Source organism: Bos mutus, chromosome 22 (genome assembly GCF_027580195.1).
Source record: "Bos mutus isolate GX-2022 chromosome 22, NWIPB_WYAK_1.1, whole genome shotgun sequence".
NCBI lineage: Eukaryota > Metazoa > Chordata > Mammalia > Artiodactyla > Bovidae > Bos > Bos mutus.
In genome coordinates, this window is record NC_091638.1 from 56,607,228 (window position 1) to 56,634,632 (window position 27,405).

Consider the following 27,405-nt stretch of genomic DNA (forward strand, 5'->3'; position numbering starts at 1 on the left):
GGCTGGCCTTCTTCTCCCTTTTAAGTCTCAGACTCCTTCGGGGCAGCTAAACTCTGACCCTCCTCGACAGCCACTCCGTTGGCCAGTCAGCACCCGCCCTAGAGCCTTCACGGCTCGGAAATGGCGACCAGCGCGATCTCTAGGCCACGCCCACTAGGAGGTGGGACCAGGGTTCAGGCCAGAGCGATGGATGCCCGAGCCAAGTTTGAAGTCGGCCCCTAGGCGGGCTCGCGCAGAAGCAGAGCTGGTGGCGGCGCAGGTCGGGAGGAGGAGCACCGAGTGTAGGGCTCGCCTGCCGGGGCCGCCCGAGAGTCTCTCAAGTGCGGGCGCTGGGGCCGCCATCTTAGATGGCGGGATTAAGGCGAGAACGAGAGTGAGACGGGAAGGCTTTCCTGCCGCTCTTGGGGCCCGGAGAGGGACAGGTGGCCGGGCTTTGGGGTGTGTGCCCTGAGGCCGCGGAGCGCGAGTGGGACAATGCGAGAGCTGCCCGGGGCCCCGTCCCCTGGGTTGGGGACGCGCCGAATGTGATCGCCTCCCGCTCCCTCACCCGCCGCGGGGAGGAGGAGCGGACCAGACGCCGCCGCCGGACGACTGGACGCGGAGGCGGCCGGGCTCCCTCAGGTAGGCTGCAGGGCCGGGCCCTGGGAGCGGGGCGGCGGGGCTGAGTGGGCCGGGTTCCCGGGCGGCCCGGCTAGGGCGTAGCTGACGGAACGGCCCCGCGGCGGTCGGGCGGAGGGCCGGGCCAGGCCGCTGTCACCCCGGGTGGCGCTGGGCGGGCGGGGGCCCCGGGGCTCGGTGTCATGGCCGGCCAGCCGAGTCCCCACATTCCCCACTCGAGACTTCCTTGTGTTTCGGGGAAACGTGCGGGCGCCACCCCAGTTCCCGTTGCACAGTCCTTGTATTTCGGCCACGGGAAAATCCGCCCAGACGCCTCGAATCCGTGTTGTCACTGAGGTGGACCACCGTCGTTTCTTTCTGGCCGCGGAGTGGGGGGACCCGGGCTTGCATCTTCTCTCAAGTGACACCCTTTTCGGGAAGGTGAGAGCAGTCGGGGACAAGAGGAGGAAATAGGTCGGTGTTCCACCACAAAGGAAGGGATCGGGGCCTCCCCTTGGGGCTCAGGATTCTGCGGGTTACTGATGATACCATTGGGATGCTTATACTGACGGTCGGCCCCAGGATGCTTGGGAAAAAAGATCCAGGGCTCCTTTGTGTGAAGTGAGAGCCGCCTGGACGCTTCAGCTGTGCAGCTGCAGAGGCTCTGCAGAGCTAGTCGATGCCCCGAGAGAGGCGTTTGGACAGGAGGAGAGGCGAGGCGGCTGTGTTCATTCATTGTTCTCGCTCAGGGGCCCAGGGTGTGCCCCTTTCTCTGGTGGGAGGAAGGTTAGGGTCTGCTGTGCCTCCTCTAGGTGTGACGGGGTTCTGAAAAGTCTTAAGGAGGGAATGGATTCAGCCCGCGTTCATTATTTCTGCCTGCTTCGTCCTCTAGGGTCTGAGTGGAGGTACGCGGCCCCTCTGTTCGCTCCCAAGTGTGAAAACAATACGCTGTGATTAGGATGGGTTTACCCAGGGTCGTGGTAGTTTGGAACAACTCGTTTTGCCTGGGGCAGTTGAGGGAGCTCGTAGACTGGAGGGGACTTTTCGTGCTGAGCAAATGCTCTTCAGGTGGGGAGGGCGGAGCAGGCTAAGTTGAGGAAACAGCTGGTACAGAGGCCCCGAGATGTGCAGGAGTTGGGATGAATTTGGGGAGCAGCAAGCCGTCTGGGGTGCAGGAAGGAAGTGGTGAGAGATGAGGGTCTGAAACAAAGGTTGCCTAGCTTGCGAAGGATCTTTCTTTGTTGAAAATAGTGAGCTAGTTGGTTTAATTGGAGTTATTTTAGACGAGTGTTGTTAATTTTCTTGCTGATAATCGATTTTCCCCCTTCTCTTGATGATGTTAAAGCTGTTAGTAATTGCACAGATTTACTTTGTTAAGTTCCGTCAAGAACATTTTGATAAATGCTTTTTGTCAGATATTTTGCTTTTGCACTGTGGTGAATGAACAGAATTCATATTTCTCGGGGTTCTTGCAAAAGGTTCTTCTGAAGTTGTGCTTGCTCACAAAAGTGTTGTCTTTATAAGTGTAAGACAGTCTACTAATACTGCATTTTAAATGGTTGTTAACATAAATTGTGCTCCCCAATTGCTTAGAAATAGGCAGATTATATGAAACAGCTGAAAACTTGTAGAATGCAACTGAGGATTTTTAGTTTAGTAAATGTTTTATATAGTACACTGTTTGGATTGATTCTGTGGATTCCAGTTCTGTTTTAAAGTCTTTAGCTCTATGAACATAATTTTCCCCAAAGAGCTGTGTTGTTGTGGTTAATGTTTGTGCTAAAGTGACTATTATGATATTAACAGACTTCATCTAAAAGTTCCTGAATCTTTTTTGGGTTGTGATGCTTATATACCACTCAAGAACATTAAGATTAAAATTCTTTTGGCTTGTTTTCACCCTTATCACTTTAAGGGCTGTGCTGTTTAAAATGCAACACAAACATTTGGCCCAGTTGAACACAGGATACTTGGGAAAATTAACCTGTTACTATTTCTGTGTAAAAGTTTATTATCTTTTAGATACACAGTGTTTGTGATTATAAGTTGTAGTGAAAGTGCTTAGTTTTCTAAAACTCTTATTTAACAAGAATTAAAAGATGTGTATGCCTTCAAAGGAGAAGGCTTGAGTGAAATACAGGAGAACATATTTTATAGGTTTTGGTTTTGCAGGAGAAAACAGTGAGAAGCAGATTAAGCTCGTCACTTATGATGAAAAGTATCTAAAAGGTGAAATAGAGAATGGTTAAACATTAAGTATTATATTACAACTGCTCGGAGACTAGTTGCTTTTAGTTTAAAACAGACCATTTGTGAAATCCAAAGAAGTTTGCTCTGAGAATTAAACAACAACTTCTTGGAAGTTAAATTTGACTTCTCCAGAAGCACTAGGCTACTTATTAAATGGAAAATATAATTAATAACTTCAAATTACTATTTCAAGTAACCTGTTTGTAGTAGGTGCATGATTCTATCACATTTTAATTCCAGATAAAGCTTTGTTAATAACCTGTTGCCTAAAAATAGAAAAATGTTACATGGGGAGTGCTTTTGTTTGCATGTTAACATAATAGCCCATACATAATAATCCTGGTCTTGGGAGGAGCTTGTTAGATGAACAGCATGCCTTAATGTTGACTTGCAGAAGAGAATTTTAACTAGTGCCTTTGAAAGGCGGTGGACTATGTGACAGTGGGGGGTTTATGAAACCATAAAGTCAAGCTTTGACTTAAAAGATCTTTTGTTTTTTTAAATCATGTGTGTTGTGAAAATCAGTTCTCCGAAAGAAATGACTGTAGTTGGAAACTTGTTCACCTTGACTAAATTAATTGGGACATCAAGGGACACTTGGGTTCATTTAGGATGAGGTTGTTTAGGGTTTTGGTTGTGTGTGTGTGTGTGTATCTTTGTGTGTGGATGTCTAAGAATTCTTATTTGCTAAACTGCCCAGGTTGCAAATGTGATACTAGTTATTTGTGTTATAATTCAGTTAGTATTTTTGGTACAGGGCTTAACTACCTTGCTGTAATCCTTAGAATACTAATGGCTGGTTTTTTTTCGTTTTTTGTGTTTTTTTGCCTTAAAGTTGTGAGTAAGAATTCCTTAATTACATATCATAGTTTTCATCTTTAATTTTATAGTGGTTGCGTCATTCTGTCCCTCCTTTTCTCCCGGGATACTTGTGAAGCTCACAATGACTTTAGTAGGTAACTTCAGATCTGTTCCCCTTTCTCCTAAAATTAGTCCTAGAATGTCAGTTTAACCAAGGAAAACGTCAAGTGGGTGTTGTTCCTTTGTTACTGGTTTTGGCCCAGGCTATCTCAAGTCTCTCTGGCAACTCACTCAAGAAGTGTGTTAATTGCTTCACATTCCAATCAGTGTAGATAGTTTTTCTTGAGGAACACTTGACACATAGTTTTATTTTTAGATCAGATTCTAAGGGATTTTACTGGGTGGGGATTAACAATCGTAAAACTGATTTGGAATTAAAACCTTTGTGATTTAGAAATTGTTTACATTTTTGATTAATGAATGGGAAGTCACAGGCAGTGAAAATGTTTTAGGGGAACCAGATATGTCTAATGGCTTCTGAGGATCCTGGTGGACTATATGGGTGACATCTTCTTTCTGCCTGTTGGGTTTCATGTACTGTCATCCAGTAGCAAGAGTAAATAATACATCTTTACTGTTTTAGTCAAGACTTATCTCCTGTTTATTTTCTTTCATCCTGCTCGGGAAGGGAAAGGTGGTCTGATTTCTTTGAAGCTACTTAATACTAGGCATCACATTTGGACAAAGTATTTACTTTCTTCATCCGTAAACATTTCTGATGGAAGAATCTGGCTAGTAGTGGTTAACTATGTTACTGTGTCTTTAAAATTATGAGTCTTCATTCTTAATCTGGGTTTTATGGGGACATACTTTTTTTTTTTTCTTTTCAAAATTAAAATTATAGTGTGATTGCTTTACAATGTTGTGTCACCTTCTGCTGTATAACAGTGGGAATCAGCTGTATGTATACGTATATCCCCTCCTCCTTAGGCCTCCCCCAGCCCCCTCCCCACGTCTCTGGGTCATCACAGAGCACCCAGCTGAGCTCTGCGTTACACAGCAGCTTCCTCAGAGCTCTCTGTTCTACACGCGGTGGTGTATACATGTCAGTGCTTACTCTCCGAATTCACCCCATCCCATACTTTTCCATGTTAGATGGCTTTTAACATCTATCCTTTACCTAGGTTTCACTTCAGTTCAGTCGCTCAGTCGTGTCCGACTCTTTGCGATCCCGTGAATTGCAGCACGCCAGGCCTCTGTGTCCATCACCAACTCCCGGAGTTCACTCAAACTCACGTCCATCGAGTCGGTGATGCCATCCAGCCATCTCATCCTCTGTCGTCCCCTTCTCCTCCTGCTCCCAATCCCTCCCAGCATCAGGGTCTTTTCCAGTGAGTCAATTCTTCTCATGAGGTGGCCAAAGTATTGGAGTTTCAGCTTTAACATCAGTCCTTCCAATGAACACCCAGGACTGATCTCCTTTAGGATGGACTGGTTGGACCTCCTTGCAGTCCAAGGGACTCTCAAGAGTCTTCTCCAACACCACAGTTCAAAAGCATCAATTCTTTGGTGCTCAGCTTTCCTCACAGTCCCAACTCTCACATCCATACATGACCACTGGAAAAACCATAGCCTTGACTCAGACGAACCTTTGTTGGCAAAGTAATATCTCTGTTTTTGAATATGCTATCTAGGTTGGTCATAACTTTCCTTCTAAGGAGTAAGCGTCTTTTATTTCATGGCTGCAATCACCATCTGCAGGGATTTTGGAGCCCAGAAAAATAAAGTCTAACACTGTTTCCACTGTTTCCCCATCTATTTCCCAGGAAGTGATGGGACCAGATGCCATGATCTTAGTTTTTGAATGTTGAGCTTTAAGCCAACTTTTCCACTCTCCTCTTTCACTTTCATCAAGAGGCTTTTGAGTTCCTCTTCCCTTTCTGCCATAAGGGTGGTGTCATCTGCATATCTGAGGTTATTGATATTTCTCCTGGCAATCTTGATTCCAGCTTGTGCTTCTTCCAGCCCAGCGTTCTCTTGATGTACTTTGCATATAAGTTAAATAAGCAGGGTGACAATATACAGCCTTGACGAACTCCTTTTCCTATTTGGAACCAGTCTGTTGTTCCATGTCCAATTCTAACTGTTGCGTCCTGACTTTAGGGTAGATGAAATCCTGAGTTTTCCTTAGAAGAACATGACTTTTGTTCTCTGGCAAATCTCATTAGGAAGCTCAGTTTCTGGGAGAGGCATTTCCCTGGATCTAGCTAGATTATTTCGAAAGGAGTTTCCATTTGCATTTTAAAAAGTTGGTTTATAGTAGAAAAGACTCTGATGCTGGGAGGGGCAGGAGGAGAAGGGGACGACAGAGAATGAGATGGCTGGATGGCATCACTGACTCGATGGACGTGAACTCCGGGAGATGGTGATGGACAGGGAGGCCTGGCGTGCTGTAGTTCATGGGGTCACAAAGAGTCAGACACGACTGAGCGACTGAACTGAACTGATAGTAGAAAAAACTGGAAAAACTTGAGATGTTCAATGATAAGTAAACTGAGGGACAGCCCACTATGGGGCACAGCGCTTTTCTTGAACCGTGGCGTATATGAAGCATTTATGACACAAGAAATGCTGTATCTGAATGATTGTAGTTCTGTTAAAACACAACATTTAATACAATGGAATGTTATTCTGTAGTGAAAAGGAATTCATCTGAGCAAACTCCAGGAGACAGTGAAGAGCAGGGAAGCCTGGCATGCTACAGTCTGGGGCGGTCTCAGAGTTGGACATGACTCAGCAACAGAACAACAACAAAACTTACACATTCTCCAGTATGTATAAACCTTGCAAACATCATGTTAAATAAAAGAAGTCAGTCAGAAAACCCCACATATTCTGTGATTCTTTTTGTATGAATTGCCCAGAACAGGCAAATCTGCAGAGGCAGAAAGTAGATTTGTGGTTGCCAGTGGCTGGAGGGAGAGGGGAATGGCAGTGAACAGTGATAGCGGTTTCTTTTTGAAGTATTGAAAATGTTCTGAAATTGATTGTGGAGGTAAATGTACCACTCTGTGAGTCTAATAAAAGCCATTGAGTTGTACACTTTAAGTGACTTGTATGGGATGTAAGTTATATCTCACGCTTTACAAACAAAAACTCAGAGGCTACACATAGGAAGAAAGCACATGTAGATGTTACTAGTGGTTGTTAAACAGAAATTATTTATTATTACTTTATATTACTTTTCATTGTCTCTGAATATATTGTTTTATAATATAAAAAAATTAGGTTTTATTAATCTTTTGTATAGATTATACACTCACATGCTCCAGAATTCAAAGGATACAGAAAGTACACTGTTTAGAGTAACTCTACTTTCTCCTTTGTTTCCCATACCCAGCTTTCTTTCGTGGAGGGAAGTGCTTTATGAGGTTCTTAGGTATCTGCCTGTTTTGTGATGATAGAAGAATATTCACATGTCGGTGAGCTGCCCTTACTTCCTGCCAAATTGTCCAAGAGTCTCCTTTGCTTTTCAGACTAAGGATACAGTTCTTGCTTTTATATCTTGGTAGTGTGGATTTCTCTCACTATCTTCAGTGGAATTCAGAAGGCTTTTTTTTTTTTTTTTTAAGCACCTAAGTGAGTGCAGCAGGCTAGTGGTGGAGGGTGAATTAGGCAAGTTCCTGCCTCAGTGACCTTATCTACTGAGGAGAGATTCACACGATTTCCTCACTTTTATCTGTTCCTCTTTTAAGAGCCATTCTGAACACCATCTTCTAAATACCATTTCCTGATCTTTTTCTCATTATGTTTTCTTCCTTGAACCCTGTCTTAAGACCCTTGCATTTATTTTTCTTACGGCCTTTATCATATAGTCATTTGTGAGTTTATCATCCCATTAGATCATAAATTCAAGTTAATGCTTTCTAGTCAGTGTGCAAGTCCTTCTTTGTTGACATTTGTGAAAAAATTTGAGAAATTGAGGGACCAGGTCTGTGTACTTCGGTGAAACTATTAAATCAAAACACTACATTTAATGCTAGACTTTATAATAAGACCTTTTATTTAAACTTCGATGGTTTGTGTATGTATTTTTTGGTACTGTACACTGTAGACTTGATATGTATTTATTGTGACATGTATTTTATTTAAATATTTGTTCACCTCTCATCTTTTCTCACAAGACTGTATCTTAATCACCTTTGAATACCCAGAGTTTAGCACAGTGTTGATGCCCCTGATTTCAGTTCAGGTCGTTGAGTGTAAGGTGCTAAATGATGTTGATTGAACTGAATTTTTTATATAGATGTCTTACATCTCTGGCTAGACATAAGCTCCTTAGAACTGAGACATGTCTAATTTGTAAATCTCTAGTTCTTGAAACTTTGTCTTGATTATGTAGTAAACATTATTTGCATAAGTAGAGATTCACAGGTTCATCACCTGTGGATTGTTCCTACTGCCCATCACACACTAATGTTTACAATTAAGATTGTAAGGTGCTACTTCCTAAACTCATACTCAGAGCTTTGTAACATAGGATTTCTATGGAAGGAATCAACCTTGCTCAGCTTCCCCTTCTATTTTGCATTATCAGTAGAGTGCTCTGGGTGCTCAGTGCCAGCTCCCTGAGGACGTTTGTCTGCTTTCGTAGCTCGCTGATGCATTGGTTCAAGTGGCTCTTGCCACACTGGCTGTTCTCTTCTGCATTCATAGGCTTTCTACATGGAAGGTATAAATGATACTCTAATACCTTCCTTGGTCTTAGTCTGGCTTGGAATTAGAGAAATGTGAATGTGAGAATAACCATCATAAATACTCCGTGCCTAGTATTTATCTAGCTGTCTGACAATTCACAAATGGGCCCCTTAGGCTTTTTTGGAGGGAGTGGTGGTGGTAAACTATACGTAACATAAAATTTACTATTTTAACCACATTTGAGTGTATTATTCCGTGGCATTAAATGCATTCATAGTGTTGTGCAAACATGACTGCTAATCTGTTTCTAGAAATTTTTCATCATACCAGATAGAACCTTGTAACAATTATATTGATACAATAATTCCCAATTCCTCCCTACCTCCAGCCCCTGGTAAACTCTGCTTTCTCTCTGAGTTTGCTAGTCCAAGTATCTCATATAAAGGGAATCATCTTTAGTCAGTTGTGTCCCACTCTTTGCAGCCCCATGGACTGCAGCATGCCAGGCTTCCCTGTCCTTCACCATCTCCCTGAGCTTGCTCAAACTCATGTCCATGGAGTCGGTGATGCCATCCAACCATCTCACCCTTTGTCATGCCCTTCTCCTCCTGCCTTCAGTCTTGCCCAGCATCAGGGTCTTTTCCAGTGAGTCAGCTCTTTGCATCAGGTGGCCAGAATATCGGAGCTTCAGTTTCAGCATCAGCCCTTCCAGTGAATATTCAAGGTTGATCTCCTTTAGGATGGACTGGTTTGATCTCCTTGCAGTCCAAAGGACTCTCAAGAGTCTTCTCCAGCACCACAGTTCAAAAGCATCAATTCTTTGGCTCTCAGCCTTTTTATGGTCCGACTCTCACACCCATACATGACTACTGGAAAAACCATAGCTTTGACTTTTGGACCTTTGGGGAATCATACAATATTTATAATTTTGTATCTGGCTTATTTTACTTACTGTGTTTTCAGGATTCATCCATATTATACTGTGTGTCAAAATTTTATTCCTTTTCATGGTTGAATAATATTCCAGTGTCACACACAAAATATTTTATCCTTTCAACAGTTGATGGGCTCTTAGGTTCCACATTTTGGCTTTTATGAATAATGATGCTGTGAACATTGATTTGTAAGTGTCTGTTTGAGTCTCTGCTTTTGTTCCCAGGAGTGGAATTGCTGGAACTGATGGTAATTCTGTTTAACTTTTGAGGAATTGCCAAATTATTTTCCACAGCAGCTGCATCATTTTATATTCCCACCAGCAATGCATGAGAGTTCCAGTTTATCTGCATCCTTGCTAATACTTGTTATATTCTGCTTTTTTGATAATAACTGTCCTAATGGATGTGAAGTGGCTCTAGGCTTTTCTCTTAACTGCTAATTAGATTGACTGAGCAAACCAGAAGTTTAGGAAGTTGGCTGTATTTGCATCTATGGAATTTTTCCTCCTTTATAAATGTATTTGTATATAATGTTCTTCAAAGAGATAAATTAATTACACAATTAATGACTCCTTTTTTGGAAAAAGGTTTTTTATTAAGCTGGTACATGTAGTTGTTGCTTTTACCTTCCTTATACCTTTCATCCCCTTTTAATCTAAAATATATTCAGTTAACTTATAAATAATTATTTCAATTAATCTTGAGTGGTAAGATACACTAAGTGAAAAAAGTAGGGTACTAAAATATGTACATTAAAATTCTATTTTTTATAAAGAAAAACATTTACAGGCACCTATTAAAATGCCTCCCCTTCAATTTCAGATGCTACAGTGAAATCATCCTTCATTGTCTGCCTCTTCCTCTGCTCAGGCTGGAAGTGATTGTTCCATGCTCCACATTCTTATAGCTTTCTTAAGAAGTTACTCCTTTTTCCCCCATCACCACACACACACAAAGCTGTCAGTTCTTGTTGTTGTAGGCCTATTTGTCATCCTGAAAGCTCTTAGCACATGGTCAGTCTTTGGTAAGTCATGATTTTTTGTTTTTTCTACTTTAACAAGGCAAGGGCTATTCTTCTGAACTTTATAGTCTTCAAAGCCACTGGCAGTTGAAATAGATTATTAGAAATTGTCAAATGATGTGCTCCTTACACTTTTCCACTCAGTTCTGTGCCACGTTGCGGTATACAGAGGCATTCTGGTTTTTTGGATTCTATGTATCAGTACTTTCATGTGGTAGGTAGTGATTCAATATCCATGAGAAAGTTTAGTATAAATAGTGTAATTACGTCATTTCTCCATTAATAGTTTATTCAGCTATTTAAACATTAATTTTGTGCAAGGTACTGTACTGGCATGTGTGCTAAGTCACTTTAGTCATGTCTGACTCTCTGCGACCCTATGGACTGTAGTCCACCAGGCTCCTCTATCCATGGGGATTCTCCAGGAAAGAATACTGGAGTGGGTTGCCATGCCCTCCTCCAGGGGATTGTCCCAACCCAGGGATCGAACTTGCGTCTCCGTTGACTCCTGCATTGCAGGTGGATTCTTTACCACTGAGCCATCAGGGAAGCCCTACTGTACTGGATGACGGAGTATATAACAAAATGTAGGAAATACATACAGTTCTTTTCCTTAAGGCGTTCGGACTTTGATGTGTAAATTACATGGGTTACATTTTCATATTTAGTTTTTTTTTTTTTTTTTTTTTTACTCCTGTGGCAAAGTAGCTGGGTATAACTTAGAGTTTTAATGAATTAATGGTCCAGTTTACAGTGGAAACCTCTGAACATGTCCTTGGTTTAAGAAAAATATTCTTGAAGAGTTGATTTAAAGTATTTTCTGGGAAACAAATGGTTTTACAGATATACCTTATTGTAATTCTTACAAGTTCTCAAGACAAGCAAGATGCTTACCTTTGTTGGTATCGTTGAAGACCAGGGGATTTTTCTGTATGAAAGCCATTGACTCCACAAGGAATCATTGGAAAAATGACTGAATCAGATGGTTACTTCTTGAAATAGCTTTGGCAACGTTGTAAACCTGGAGGAGTACTTATCTTGAGGGTAAATCTCAATGTCTGCCCAAGTGAGAGATGCCAGTGTGCAGAATAGTGGATTCACTTATTTTATATTTAATGTCTTTATTTTATTAAATTTTTTTCATGTCTTTATTTTTGAAGGAAGCTCATGCTATTTTTTTAAATCACTTGTTGATTATGCAGGACTTGCCACTAAAATTTATGCCTTTTATGTGGAACAGAAATTATTGGTATGGTTAGTTAAGTCAGTGTTTCCAGGCATTAGCTTAGCAGGATGAGATGTCTGGGTGGTTTTTATTTCCTCTCCTTCCCCTTCCACTGTGTAGCTGTTTTTTATTTCATTATTACCCGACCATCAGAGTGATCACACTTAAACCATATTTTATTTGTGTGTTGCATATTTTTCTACTTGTGTTTAAGGATATACTTTATAAATAGCTCCGTTCATTTAAAAATGAACAGTTGCTGCTTAAATGAAGAAGCAATGACTGATTTGGAGATGAAAAGTAAAAAGAGTTAAAGAGTTTAGACAAAGTGACTTAAAATGAAAATAATGAAAAACTAAGAGTTAAAAATAAAATCGGCTCCATATGTCTTTCACTGTGGAACTGGTGTTTTATTTTTTTAGGGAACCGGGGAACTGATGTTTTAATGTAATTGTTTGAACTAGCTGATGAACTTTTAAAAAATTAGTTATCCTTTAAAAAAGTTAGGTTCTTTTCTAAACTTGGGCAGCCCGGCTTGCTAACTATGAGAAGGGTAGAGTATCACATTTCTTCATGTGCATTTATGCTGGCCAGTCAGCTGATGAAGTTACCAGTTTGTGGTCAGAAATTGAGAAAGAGGGGTGAGGAAACTCAAAATATTGACACACACTCCACCTTGCAGCATCTGAGTTGCCCTTTGGACTGCTTGGGAAACTGTAGCTAGGCCATTTCCAAACCAGACTTATTATTGTTTCCTGGCTTGGATGAGATGATATTTTATTTTTAAGTGTTGGAGTGTGTCTGTTTCAGCAGAAACTTTTTATATGTGAGGGTGGGTTTTTTCCGGTGTTGTATGACCAATTGAATGAAAAAAAGGAAAAAAAAGAAAATAGAAAAACACTTACTCCTTAAAGGAGGCTTGGAGTAATCTTGAAAAATTGATTACCCAGTCCCTCAGATGGAACAGAGCTAGACTGAGCAAAGAAATAAGCTTAAAGGAAAAATGAAGAGTGAAGCTGCATTCTAAGTATATTAAAATGGGTAGGGAATTCCCTGGCAGCCCAGTGGTTAGTGTTCGGCACTCTCCCTGCGGGGAACCTGGGATCAAGCTGTGTGTTGTGGCAAAAAAAACCCCCCAAAACCCCAAAAAACAAAAACAAAGAAGAAATGAGTATTCAACTATGTTTTTGTCCTGCCAAAAAAGTATTTTAATAGTGCAGGCAGTTTCAGCCATCACTCACTCCTTATGGTACTGAGCGTATGTTCTTGGGAGATTTTGATTGCAGTTGAAGAAAGTGAATCTGTTCTTTGTCATTCTCAATTCTCCCAAGCCTTATAATTCGACCATCTCATAATTGAGTGTGTTTTTTTGGTCTAAAGATACATTTTTAAAAAAAGCATCCTAAAGATAACAGCTTACCTTTATCTTAACTACTGCATGCTAGAGTTTACCTTAATTGGTTTAATCTTCCCATAAGCCTGATGATGTAGGTACATTGTAATCCTTACTTTAAAGAGGAAGAGGCACTGAGAAAGACGGAGTAAATACCCTAAATATAGGCCATCGACTTAAGGAGAGATGAATGGTATGGACCTAACAGAAGCAGAAGATATTAAGAGGAGATGGCAAGAATACACAGAAGAACTGTACAAAAATACCTTCACGACCCAGATAATCACGATGGTGTGATCACTGACCTAGAGCCAGACATCCTGGAATGTGAAGTCAAGTGGGCCTTAGAAAGCATCACTACGAACAAAGCTAGTGGAGATGATAGAATTCCAGTTGAGCTATTCCAAATCCTGAAAGATGATGCTGTGAAAGTGCTGCACTCAATATGCCAGCAAATTTGGAAAACTCAGCAGTGGCCACAGGACTGGAAAAGGGCATTTTCATTCCAGTCCCAAAGAAAGGCAATGCCAAAGAATGCTCAAACTACCGCACAATTGCACTCATCTCACAGGCTAGCAAAGTAATGCTCAAAATTCTCCAAGCCAGGCTTCAGCAGTATGTGAACCGTGAACTTCTGATGTTCAAGCTGGATTTAGAAAAGGCAGAGGAACCAGAGATCAAATTGCCAACATCCACTGGATCATAGAAAAAGCAAGAGAGTTCCAGAAAAGCATCTATTTCTGCTTTATTGACTATGCCAAAGCCTGTGACTGTGTGGATCACAATAAACTGTGGAAAATTCTGAAAGAGATGTGAATACCAGACCACCTGATCTGCCTCTTGAGAAATTTGTATGCAGGTCAGGAAGCAACAGTTAGAACTGGACATGGAACAACAGACTGGTTCCAAATAGGAAAAGGAGTTCATCAAGGCTGTATATTGTCATCTTGTTTATTTAACTTATATGCAGAGTACATCATGAGAAACGCTGGACTGGAAGAAGTGCAAGCTGGAGTCAAGATTGCCAGGAGAAATATCAATAACCTCAGATAGATAGTGACTGCAGCCATGAAATTAAAAGGCGCTTACTCCTTGGAAGGAAAGTTATGACCAACCTAGATAGCATATTCAAAAGCAGAGACATTACTTTGCCAACAAAGGTCCGTGTAGTCAAGGCTATGGTTTTTCCTGTGGTCATGTATGGATGTGAGAGTTGGACTGTGAAGAAGGCTGAGCGCCGAAGAATTGATGCTTTTGAACTGTGGTGTTGGAGAAGACTCTTGAGAGTCCCTTGGACTGCAAGAAGATCCAACCAGTCCATTCTGAAGGAGATCAGCCCTGGGATTTCTTTGGAAGGACTGATGCTGAAGCTGAAACTCCAATACTTTGGTCACCTCATGCGAAGAGTTGACTCATTAGAAAAGACTGATGCTGGGAGGGATGGGGGGCAGGAGGAGAAGGGGATGACAGAGGATGAGATGGCTGGATGGCATCACTGACTCGATGGACGTGAGTCTGAGTGAACTCCGGGAGTTGGTGATGGACAGGGAGGCCTGGCATGCTGCGATTCATGGGGTCGCAAAGAGTTGGACACGACTGAGTGACTGATCTGATCTGATGCAGATGACACCACCTTTATGGCAGAAAGTGAAGGGGAACTAAAAAGCCTCTTGATGAAAGTGAAAGTGGAGAATGAAAAAGTTGGCTTAAAGCTCAACATTCAGAAAACAAAGATCATGCATCCGGTCCCATCACTTCGTGGGAAATAGATGGGGAAACAGTGGAAACAGTGTCAGACTTTATTTTTCTGGGCTCCAAAATCACTGCAGATGGTGACTGCAGCCATGAAATTAAAAGACGCTTACTCCTTGGAAGGAAAGTTATGACCAACCTCGATAGCATATTCAAAAGCAGAGACATTACTTTGCCAACAAAGGTTCATCTAGTCAAGGCTATGGTTTTTCCTGTGGTCATGTATGGATGTGAGAGTTGGAGTGTGAAGAAGGCTGAGCGCCGAAGAATTGATGCTTTTAAACTGTGGTGCTGGAGAAGACTCTTGAGAGTCCCTTGGACTACAAGGAGATCCAACCAGTCCGTTCTGAAGATCAGCCCTGGGATTTCTTTGTAAGGAATGATGCTAAAGCTGAAACTCCAGTACTTTGGTCACCTCATGCGAAGAGCTGACTCATTGGAAAAGACTCTGATGCTGGGAGGGATTGGGGGCAGGAGGAGAAGGGGACGACAGGATGAGATGGCTGGATGGCATCACTGACTCGATGGACGTGAGTCTGAGTGAACTCTGGGAGTTGGTGATGGACAGGGAGGCCTGGTGTGCTGCGATTCATGGGGTCGCAAAGAGTTGGACACGACTGAGCGACTGATCTGATCTGATCTGAAAGGGGTTTCTAGGTTAGTTTTTGACTGCATCCTACACCTTCTCTGCACCTCAGAATGTAACCCCAAGATGTGATGAAAACTTAAGGTTTTTGTTAGGTTTCTGGGAATGCTGTTTTATAATTTCCTTTATGACTTAGAGTAGATCCATTTCCTTCTCATAGGCCTTGTATGATTAACCCCACCTTGTCCTTGTGTTACTTCTTGATCTAAACTAAGTTTATTGAGGGCTGGGATTGAGGCTACTCTAATTTGCCTTTCCAGGTACTTATTTTTCATAGGGCCCTCAGAGATACCCCCCCCCCCCCGCCCCACTTTTTTTTGACTGCACCGTGCAGGATCTTAGTTCCACACCAGGGATCAAACCCCCACCCTCTGCAGTGGAAACGAGGAGTCTTAATCACTGGACCACCAGGGGAGTCCCGAGATACCCCTGTTGAAGAGTTGTCTTTTCTAAACCTTTTTGACTTGAATAGAAATAATTAGTTCCATTACCTTTTTTCTATAAGATGATAATCATTGTGCTATGACTTTGTATGTGAAAACTTTTCTTCTAATCTTACGTATTTAATTTAGGGAATTAGCTTAAAATAGCACTTTAAGAAGTATTCTTTCTCTTCACCACTAATCAATATTTCATAAACGTCTAGGAACACTTAATCACTTGCATATGTATAAAGCAATTGTGGGCTCACCCTGAAGCCTTTAAAGTTTAGAGTGGTTGGGGGTACCCACCTCATTTTGCCAGTTCTTACGAGAATATTTAAGCTGCTTAGACACTATGTGATACTAGTACTCTGAAAAGTGAGCTTAGTGCAGAGATTTCTAAAATGATGTATTGGTTTTTGTAATTTTAGAAGTTCATTATACAATTAAGTAATGAAAACTGAGTTGGCGCCAGGCTTTGGAGCAGTGTTCGTGTTGTGATCAGAGTGGCTGTCAGTGTCTCTAAGGTTAATGGACTCGGCTTCAGTGCTGCCATTTCCCCTACTTTGTGCTCTCAGCCTTTTTTCTAATTTTCTGATTTACCAGGAGGATATGGAGTTAGAATACTTTAATTAGTTAACTGGTTACAATTGACATGCACTTCACCTCTGCCCTCTATAGTTAATAGAGCTACTTTTAACTGTGTTTTACGTTTTAGAACAGTGAAACAGGGAATTTTACATTTCTTCTAAGGCTTGCCCTAAGTTGTACATAGCATTAGGTTTACTTCTCTTTGATGGTAAATCTTGTCTAATGTCTCCTACCATGGAGAAATATAAAAATAAGAAGCTTTTTGAGGTAATGATAAATCTAAGCAGAGAAGGAGGTATTTTCCAGAAAGTTACCTTGGTTGTTAATTGCAGGTAATTAGGCATGTGTTGATGTGTAGATAATTTAGAAATGTGTTTACAGATTCCAAGATATAGACTGATGGTAAAGCATCTAGAATTATTACTCCATGCAGGCTCTGGAGAAGATCTCTGGGAATAGAGAGACCATTTGCAGAGATCAAATGAACAAGATAGCATATTAGCTGTGTTATTCCCCCAACTGGGCTTCTCAGGTGGCTCAGTGATAAAGAATTCTGCCTGCCAGTACAGGAGATGTAAGAGAGGTGGGTTTGATCCCTGGGACTGGAAGATTCCCTGGAGGAGAAAATGTCAACCTGCTCTAGTATTCTTGCCTAGAAAATTCCATGGACAGAGGAGCCTCGTGGACTACAGTCCAAAATGGGGTCAAAAAGAGTCAGACACAACTTAGCGACTGATCGCATAGCACACATTAACAGAAGTAACGTGAGAGCTAAACAGTTGATCTGTATTTTGGAAGCTAGGTCTTAATTTTGGAACACAGTAACCGTAGTAGTGAAGAGTGTTAGGCTTTGAACTCAGAAAAACCCTGGCTGGAGGTTTATGGCTGTCTAGAATTCCTGACTGTTTCATCATGATAGTAGGGAACATTAACTGTGTCAGGCCAACACTCTGTGCTTTACATACATTGTTTAATTTTCACATTTTGTAAAACATGCTGAGTAGAGGGGAGTGAGCTCCAAGTCCATCTTAAGTCTAAATGTCGTGAGTAAAAGGCTGTTTAAAGCTGTGGGCATCTTAGTGTGTTCAGGTCATTTATTCTAGCAATAGTCTTTTCAAGCCCTTGCTACCCGTTTCTCCTCCTCATTTCTCTCCTTTTGAACCAAGGAGAAACTCACAGCAGCTGCAAAATATTACAACAGAATTTTAACTCTAGGGCAGTGCCCAGGTTATTTTGATGTATAGGAGTTCTTTTGTATTGACTAATATTCAGAATTAGTCATGGTTTGTAGTTTAGCAGTCTTCTAATTACATGGAGATTTTATTTTATCTAACTTTTGTTTGTTACCAACTTTGGGTAGAAAAATTTTGGAGTGAAGATAAAAAAAGAATGACTTAAAAACAGTTTATGAGGCCAGCGCTCTCACCCCTGAGCCACAGGCCGTTAGACACAGTGGAGACTGCCTTATGTTTGGCTTCACTGGCTAGTCACTTGCTGCAGATTGTTAAGAGTTAGCTTCTAAATAAGAGATCGTCTGTGTGCATTTTGAAATACTTACTCGGCCGCGCCAGGCCTTGGTTGAGGCAGGCAGGTCTGCGGTTGAGGCCCTCGAACCCTTAGTTGCAGCATGTGAGCTCTAGTTCCCCGACCAGGAATTGAACCCAGGCCTCCCTGAATTGGGAGTGTGGAGTACTAACCTCTGGACCACCCATGAAGTCCCAGGATTATATTTTTGATACTCTTCTATTCTGTATTATTTAATGGATAAGAAAGAAAGGCTATGTGAGAAAAAGCATTGGGAAAACAACTGCTCTAAGATAATGAATTTGAACTAAATCATTATTTAGAAAGGAAGTAAAAATCTCTTAAATATGAAGGACATTTAAATTGCTTATGTTATATAAAACATTTTTTCCCCATATACCGCATTACTTATAAACTATTTATTTCAAAGTAGTAATAGTAACAATGTTAAACAATTATTTTTCTTTCTTAATGTGTTAAAATAGACCTGTAATTTAGAGTCTGAGAACCTGAATTTTTTTGTTTGTTTTGCTTCCCTTATTGTCACTAAACCTTTTGAACTTCTTGTTTTCTTTGTCTACAGAAGAACTAGGAATAATACCTGATTTTAGCCTGTTTAATTTTAATAATACTGTGAGATAGTGGAGAGGAATAAACTGTAAAGTTATGTAAAATTTTAAGTTCTCTTGATTGAAGTAAACTTTCTCCAATCAATCTCAACCACAGAATGCATTGCTATGTTCTTAGAAACTCGATATTAGGTAGCTTAAGAATGTCTTTAAAATCTAGTTGAACACCAAAGTGCTAGTTGCCTTAGGTATTTGTGTTCTACCACTTTAATATTTTTAAGTGAAATAAAAGAGAGTAATATTTGAATAAAAGCTCAAAAGTGAGGTTTTAAGACAGATTTCATATACTGATTCACTGAAGCATTTTCAAGAAAAATGCTGTCCATCTGTCTCTGTGAGATATTTATACGTGTGTGTGTGTGTGTGTGTGTGTGTGTTTCCCTACTCAGGAAGCAAGAGTAAAATGTATTTGGTTGCTTGGCTTGGCTGAGGTAGGGAGAGGGTAAAACAGTCAACCTTAACCCCAAGTTGGCGCAACTGCTTCTTGACTCTTTTAGGCCGACGTCCTAGAACATTTTGGTTCTTGTACACTGAACTCCTGAAGAGCTTCCTGGATTAATTGGGGTTGTTTTGTTTTACTTACATGGTCCAAAGGTGTCTAACCCTTCAGGAGAGTAACTGACAAGACAATCGATGAGGAATGTTTGAGCGAGTGCTCTGCTGAGGTCTGTATCTCCAGACGTCGATAGGATAGTGTTTCCAGTCAAACATTTATCCGTCCAATTAGGCCCTGAGTTAGATGATGGACCTTAAACATAGGACTCAAATCCCTGGAGGTACACACTGCGCACTGGCGGTTACGTTTTCATAGTTGTGCTCCCATCACATCTGGCTTGTCCCAGGCTGTTTATTGGTAAGCACTCTGTATGTGTGCTGCTCCCTAATAATCCTGCACCTGAAACGGTCTTGCTTTCTGAACACTTTTTTTATAGCACATGGTAAGCTAAAAAACAAAAAAACAGCAGGAATCTCCCAGAGTACTTAATTTATTACTGTTTTATTAATCTGGTGCTATTTATTCATTTTTAGAAATGCCTCTGAATGAAGCAGTTCTTTGGTTATTGCTCGAGCTGAGCCACAGGGTGAGAAGGCTGAAATGAATGTGTTGAGTTTAAAATGCCTGTATCATAACCTGTGTATTCTGCATTCTGAGTTTCAGAATAAAGTATCCCAGTGTCCTTTGTAATGTCACTTCTCAACAGCTTGTTAGGAATTGACTAGGAAATAACTTGATTTCTCTAAAAAATTTTAAGCAAGTCAGCTTTCACAGACACAGTATGGCCCCTGTATTTACTACCCTTTTACTTTGTTTGCATACCCAAGTGTTCCTTCCTGCTCTAACCGGCTTCTCAGTCACGTGCTGGTTTGTGTAGTTTGGGGCGTGAGGATTGTGGGAAGAGTGCTCAAAACTCTGCAGACTGGAAATGCAGCCTGCAGAGTTCTGTAAAGCCTTTTGCCTTAGCCGGGAGAATGTTGGTGACTTCTCTGCTAATGCCTAGGAGATGAGCGGTAGGTGCTGTGCTCTTATGGGCCTTTTGATTTGTTGTCCGAGGACAGAAGTGAACCTTGCTTTGCCAGTGTTGAGACTTTTATAAAGATAATCTTATTTCTTGAAAGCGTAAGATGAAAATCACTGGCACCCTGCTTCTGTTCCTTTTCTTCACTTTTCTGCTTGACTGTCCTGGTGCATGTTGTTCATGGAAACTCCCAGGAATGGATTCTTGATTGTTAAAAAAAAAAAATGAATTTGCTATAAAAGTTGAGTTCCAAAAAAAAAAAGTTGAGCTTTTCTTAACATTCCTATATCTGAATTATTTTAAAAAGAGTTTGAGAAATCTTTCATTTAATCATCTAATTAGCTGTGGCCTGTGAAATATGCTGACATTCAGCAGTTCCTTGTTTTTATTCACTGAGATACTGGTTTCATCATTTTACTAAAATGGAGACTTATTTTTAGAGGTTACAACATACGGCATTAGGCCCATAGCGAATATAGAGAAGGTAATGACTAGTAACTGATTCTAGAATCATTTGCAAACCTAATGTGAAAATGTATCAGTTTTCTCAAATTTTAGCTTTTGTATGTTCTGAAATTACTGAAAACTGTAAGAAAACTTTGATATTCTCTTTAATTTTGTTGATTAGTTTCATGGTTCACAACTTATGTGTATGAAGAACACTTTAGATTGACATCCAAAAATTTAAACTGGAACTGCCATTGTTTGGTTATGCCTAAGAAATCATTATTGTTTTGGGACATGTATCCCAAATATTTGTTAATTATTATATTTCTGTTAGGCTGAACCACCCCTCCTCCTGTCTGATAGCCTACTCTTTCTACTCATTCTTTTGCATTCTCCATGATCTTAGGCATGTTTAAAAACACTTTTCTACATTTCTTTAGTAGGGACACTGTGGCTTAAAACCACTTTTTATTTTCAGCAGTGTATATTTAGGACAAATGGATGTGTGTGTAGTTGGAACATGTTTACAGTTTAGTTTGACAGAGCAGGTGAACAGGAATGGTGCTTGGTTTTATTTTTACAATAAAACAACTGTGAAGAAAAATGCCAAACAACACTAGTAAATCAAACTTTGGAAATAGTTCAAGCATGGTAGAATTCCATAATGGCTTCAACTGGCTATTACCAGCTGGCTTTTGTCCGTTTGGCATCTGTCTGATAGAGCTGTTGTAATTATCAGCTGACTGCCACCAGTGGTTATACTGTGCCGCTTCTACATTTGCAGAATTCCGCAACTCTCAGTGTTGTAGTCTGGAGCGTAGCCCCTCAGCACCGTGTGTTCATAAATGACTGGACTGATGATTTCTAGTAGAACTCAGCACTCGCTGGACCTAGATGCCAGCCTTTATTATTCATTCAGGAAGTGTCTTAATGGCCAGTTGTATGCTAGATACGGTGAAAGGTGATGGCGTTTTTAGGGTAAACTGAACGTGGCTTCTTGGAACATATTATCAAGGGTAGACAGTCACTGGGTAGCAGCTATCTAATATAATTTCAAAGTATTATAAAAATGGCATGAAGGATGGTGAAAACAGTAAAGCTCAGTAAAGAGGGAAAAATGATGGGGAGAGACAGGATACACTGAAACAGGATGGCCAAGGAGGTCCCCTTTGAGGAGCCACATTTGATTGGAAACATGATTGACAAGCTAGCAACAAGAAGGTCAGTGTGACAGGAATAAATGAACTAAGAGAAAGGACAGGAGGTAAGGTGTCAAACATCATGTGAGGCCTTGTAGGTCATAGTTTTAAAGAATTTGGGTTTTATTTTGAGTGTAAGAGGGAACCAGTCACACTCAAAATAAGGACTTTAGCAGAGCAGTCATGTGACCAGATTTGTGCCTTAAGGTAGTAGGTAGAGAATAGTTTTGCAAGTTTTGAGAGTGGGCATAGAGACACCTGGTGTAATCTAGGCAAGACATGATGGTGCTTTAGGTTGGAATGGTTGGGTTGGGTTAAAGTGGTGGAGTTTGGAGGATCTGACAGCATGTGTTGGATGATTAAATGTGGTGGGTGAGGAAGATACTAAAGGAATCAAGGATCATATCTAGTTTACTCTGTTGTGTGGGTAAGCACTATTATTACCAATAATATCATGTAGTGATAGCTATTTTGAATTAAGTGCCCACAGTGTACCAGACAGTGAATTTTGTATTCTTTATAGTTTTTCATTTATTTCTCATAACCCCTCCACCTCTTAAAATATATTCTTATTTTACAGATGAAGAAATTAAGGCGCAGATGTTTTTTGCTCAGTTCCACACAGCCAAGAAGGTTATTCATCAGCAGATCTATGACTTCAAAGTGCTCGCTTAGTTTATTTGGTCATTCAACAAGTACTCTTCTAGGAATTAAGTATACAGAGGTTGTCAAAGCTCAGTCTTTATTTTCATGGAGTTTAATAATTTGAGTGTTAAAAATTTTACCATAAGAGTCTGTATAGTTTTGTGGACCAAGTGTTTAGGAGGACCTTGCTTAGCTGAATGTTGGATTTTTGGTACTCTTAATCTTCTGGAGTGTAGGTTCGACCTTGCAAATAAGCCTATACTGAAGCCTTTTTATTACTCAGTAGGTTAGGCCTTCTCTGGGCTTCCCTGGTGGCTCAGATGGTAAAGAATCTGCCTGCAATGCAGGAGACCCAGGTTCAGTCCCTGGTTTGGAAAGATCCGTGGAGAAGGGAACGGCTACCCACTCCAACATTGTTGCCTGGAGAATTCCACGGACAGAGGAGTTGGTGAGCTACAGTTCATGGGGTCACAAAGAGTCAGACACAATTGAACGACTTTCACTCTCTGGCCTAGTAGACTAGGTTCTTTCTCTTCCTATTGTTCTGCTTAATATACAGGCTTGATTCCTCTCTTTCTCAAATCAGGTTGTCAAGAGCAAATGCTGAGGAGTAGGGAAATCAGCAGAAATACTGTCAAGTCAGAAGTGGTTCTGGCAGCTAGAGTGCAGGAAGAATCTGAGAAATAGAAGACACAGAACTCTGTTGTCTGTTACATTGATTGTCATTATTGTTTTGAAGCTTTTCCATCAAACTACCGCTAATATTAGATTAAATGCCTACTCTTTAAACATGAAAGTTTTTTGAAGTCACATTTCATCTTAAATCTTTGGTCTTTGACTTTTACTTCATCATAGATACGTTATAAAAATATTTAAAACTGTGTGGGTGCTAGTCGCTCAGTCGTGTCCAGCTCTTTGCCACCCCATGAACTGTAGCTTGCCAGGCTCCTCTGTCCGTGGAATTCTCCAGGCAAGAAATGCTGGAGTGGGTAGCCATACCCTTCTCCAGGGGATCTTCCCAACCCAAGGGTCGAACCCTGATCTCCCACATTGCAGGCAGAATCTTTAACGTCTGAACCACCAGGGAAGCCCGTATTTAAAACTGTAATTACCTTATTAACCTCCCCAACTCAAATCTGAGTAAAATTATTGTTTTTGGAAAATCTGCTATATTTATATTCTGTAGATAACCAGAGGTTACTCATTACAGTAACTTACAAATCATTAAGAGAAGGTTGCTGTATAGTCAGTTTGGAAAGCTAGGGAAGGATATTCTGTATCAGAAAATTGTAGTATTTGTTAGATTTTCATGGCAGTAGAATCATTACAAGGTGTTAGAGCTGAAGGGTCAATATAGGTCATCTCTTCCAACTCTTTTTTTTTTTTTTGGGCAGAAGAGGCAGGTAACATAAGAGGTTATGTGGATTAAATGAAATAGCATTTGAATACTATATGCTTAGGACCTAGCTTGCAGTAGATGCTTAAAAGATGCTGGGTTTTTTTTTTTTTTTTTAATCTGTCAAGTCTGTTCCTTTTATATTTTCTCATATTTTGCTTTCTGGAAATTCCATTTTCCTGGTCCTAGTGATAGATGTGTTCCACAGAAGCGATTGAACAAGAAAACGTCGTATTTTGTCCCCTGCCTGGTCAAGGATCTCCCCCTAAGATTTGCTGAAGAACAGAGTGACAAGGGCTTAAGAAGACCTGTGTCGCTTGCCTGATTTGTGCGAGCGTGTGTTTACAAATAGTGGCAATGTTTGAGAAGCTTGAAGTTAAAGGTATTACCTGAGTTTTGATTCTACCTTTAAGAGTATGCACAGTAGGTCAATTTAAGGATACATCTCTAAGCTCCTTCCTTTAACAAACCCTTGATCTTGGTGATTGTCATCTGAAAACTGGTGAAGTGGACACCTGTTGTTTGTTTCTGTTAACCCCCTTTCATTGTAACTGTACCCATATTTTTCTCTGAGGAACTGTCAGCCCTTATTCCCTATTATGTAGCCATTCAGTTTTAATGAGACTCATCTCATCTTTAGCTCTAGTGGAGAGCCTGATTTGCTTCAGTCAGTCTGTAAAGGCCAACCATTTGGACCTAATGATTTGTTCACAGTGACTCACTGGAGGCCAGTGAAATGTGAACTCATGTGTTACTCTGAAGAGCTTCCCTGGGAAATGCTGTTTACCTGAAGGCATTACCAGAAAGTTCGAAAAAGGAGAACTTGAATTTGTTCCTTTGTCAAGGCAACTATATACGTATCATTTACATTGCATTAAGTATTGTATTTGTATTACATTGCATTAATCTTGTTGTTGTTCAGTTGCTTCTAAGTAATCTAGAGATGATTTAAAGTTTGGAAGATGTGTGTAGTTTTTATGCAAATATTACACCATTTAATATAAGGTACTTGAGTGTCCTTGGACTTTGCAGGGGATCCTGGAACAAATCCCTTGCAGATACCTAAGGACGACTGTACCACATTTTATTTATTCATTCATCACAAGATGGCTATTTGTGCTGTTTCTACCTTTTGGCGGTTAGGCATAATGCTCCTGTGAACTTTCTGATGTCCTAAGGTTCTGATGGACTTCCCAAGTGGCTGAGTGGTAAAGAATCCTCCTGCCAAGCAGGAGACTCAGATCCTGGAGTAGGAAATGGCAACCCACTCCAGTATTCTTACCTGGAGAATCCCATGGAAAGGGGAGCCTGGCGGGCTACAGCTCATAGGGTTGCAGAGAATCATACATAACTGAGCGACTTCATAACAGCAGCAACATCAAAGGTTCTAATAACCTGCAAGTCTGCCCTGAAGTCCTGTAGGTCCAGTCTGCAGTAGATAGAGAAGCCTGATGATTTTTGTTGCTCTGAGTGGATTTTTGGAAGGTAAAAGAATAGATTATTAGTTTTAGTTTGGAAATATTGCAAGTAACCTGAATGTTTTATTTTTATAGTTTTTGGAATCTTGGTTCCTTGACCAGGGATTGAAAGTAGTGAAAGCATGAAGTCCTAACCACTGGCCCACCAGGGAATTCCCGGAGGCGTTTTTCTTTTTTTTAATTGGTTTGGCCAAAAAGGTCATTTGGGTTTTCCTGTAAGATATTATGGAAAAACCCCAGTGAACTTTTTGGCCACTCCAATTTGTGACATTTGGGGTTCACAGGAGTTCTGAGACTCCAAGTTAGAGGTAGGTCTGATTTAGTCCTTTGCACCTGCTTTTTAAGATGAAGCCATGAGGTCCAGGGAGATGCATGGGCTTTCCCAGAGCCTCCAAATTTACCATCAGTGACTTTAATGGTGTTTTGACATGCTATCTTTAAAAAAAAAAACATGGTAGGTTTAGGCAACTATAAACATTATTTGTAAAAAATTTATTGTGGTAAAACATAACAAATTTACCACCATGTACCATACACATAATATAAATCTCTGCACAGTTCAATGGCATTAAGTACCTTTACAGTATGTTGAAACCATCACCACCATCCATCTCCAGAACTTTTCCATCATCCCATACTGAAACTCTGTACCCTTAACCTCCCTGCCTGACTCCCCACTCCTGTCCCTGCGAACTACAATCCTACTTTTTTTATGAATTTGACTACTCTAGGTGTGCCATGTAAGTGGAGGCATAGGATATTTGTCGCTTTATGACTGGCTTAGTTCACTTAGCATAATGTCCTCAAGGTCCATCCATGCTGTAGCATGTATCAAAATCCTCTTGCTTTTTAAGGCTGAATGATACTTCGTTGTATGTGTATAGCATATTTTGTTATCATTTCACTGGTCAGTGAACACTTGGCTTGTGTCCACCTTTTGGCTGTTGGGAATAATACTGTGAACATGGGTATGCAAGTATTTTGAGTTCCTGCTTTCAATTCTGTTGGGTCTGCATCCAGATGTGGACTCGCTGGATCGTATAGTAACTGATTTTTTGAGGAAGTACCATACTGTTTTCTGTAAAGGCCACACACCATTTTACATTTCCCACCAGCAGTGCACAAGAGTTTCACTTTCTCTGTATCCTTGCCAACACTTCCCTCCCTCCCTTCCTTTCTCCCTTTTTCTTTCTCTCTTTTTGATAATAGTCATGTAAAGTGCTGTCTCATTATGTTTTTGATTTTTCTTTTCCTTAAAGATGAGTAATGTTGAGCACCTTTGCGTGTTCTTGACTGTTTCTGTGTCTTTTTTGGAAAAATGTTTATGCAGATTCTTGGCCCGTCTTGAAATTTGGTTGTCTTTTTATTATTGGGTTCTAAGAATTCGTTAGCCTGTATTCTATAGAATATTTATATTCTAGATGTAAATCCCTTATGAGTTACATGATTTGCAGGTTCCCCCCTTTTTTCAACTAATTAATTTATTTTTAATTGAAGGTTAAATGCTTTACAGAATTGCATTGGTTTCTGCCACACTTGGTTATCTTTTTATTTTCTTGATTGTGTTCTTTGAAGCAAGAAGTTTTTAATTTCAATGAAGTCCATTTTACGTTTTTCTTTTGTTGCTTGTGTCTTTAGTATTATATCTTAAAAACCACCGGCAAATTCAAGGTCATCCGGATTTCCTCTTTTGTTTTCTTTGAAGTGTTTTATAGTTTTAGCTCTTACATTAATTAGATCTTCATCTGTTGGTTTCATTTTTGCATATTCTCTGAAGTAGGGGTCCAGCTCCATTCTTTTGCATGTGGGTATCTGAATTGTCTGGTGCCCTCCTTATTTCTGTTCTGTTGCTCTAAATCGTTATGCCAGTACCACATTGATTACTGTAGCTTTGTGTAATAAGTTTTGAAATTGCTAAGTATGATTCCTCAAACTTTGTTTTTTTTCAAGATTGTTTTGGCTATTCTGGGCCCTTGAATTTTCATATGTATTTTAGAGTCAGCTTGGCAATATCTACTAAGAAGCTGGCAAAGAAGCCTATTCTGTTAGAGATTGTGTTGAATCTGTAGGTCAGTTTGCAGAATATTGTTCTCTTAATAGCAAACTTGCTTTGACTGCTTTGAACATACACGGACCAACATTCTTATAGCTCTTGAGTTTTTATGTTCTCAGTTCAAAGGATCATTCTTTATAGTCTCTCAGTTTCAAATCAAGTTTCCACTTGCTTGTTCCATTCAGT

The 27,405-nt window shown here is 40.5% G+C and overlaps 1 protein-coding gene across 3 annotated transcripts in view; it reads left to right on the forward strand.

Moving 5' to 3' along the window:
* The first annotated feature begins 268 nt into the window (after window positions 1–268).
* Window positions 269–27,405, forward strand: part of RAF1 (Raf-1 proto-oncogene, serine/threonine kinase) — a 75,976-nt gene continuing 48,839 nt past the window's right edge. The window contains exon 1 of one of the 3 annotated variants that reach the window (XM_070359235.1): window positions 269–621. The gene's annotated coding sequence lies outside the window, so the exon portion shown is untranslated. Of the gene's footprint in view, window positions 622–19,969; window positions 19,994–27,405 lie in introns of those variants that run through there. The other 2 variants (XM_070359237.1, XM_070359236.1) reach the window with 2 other exon arrangements.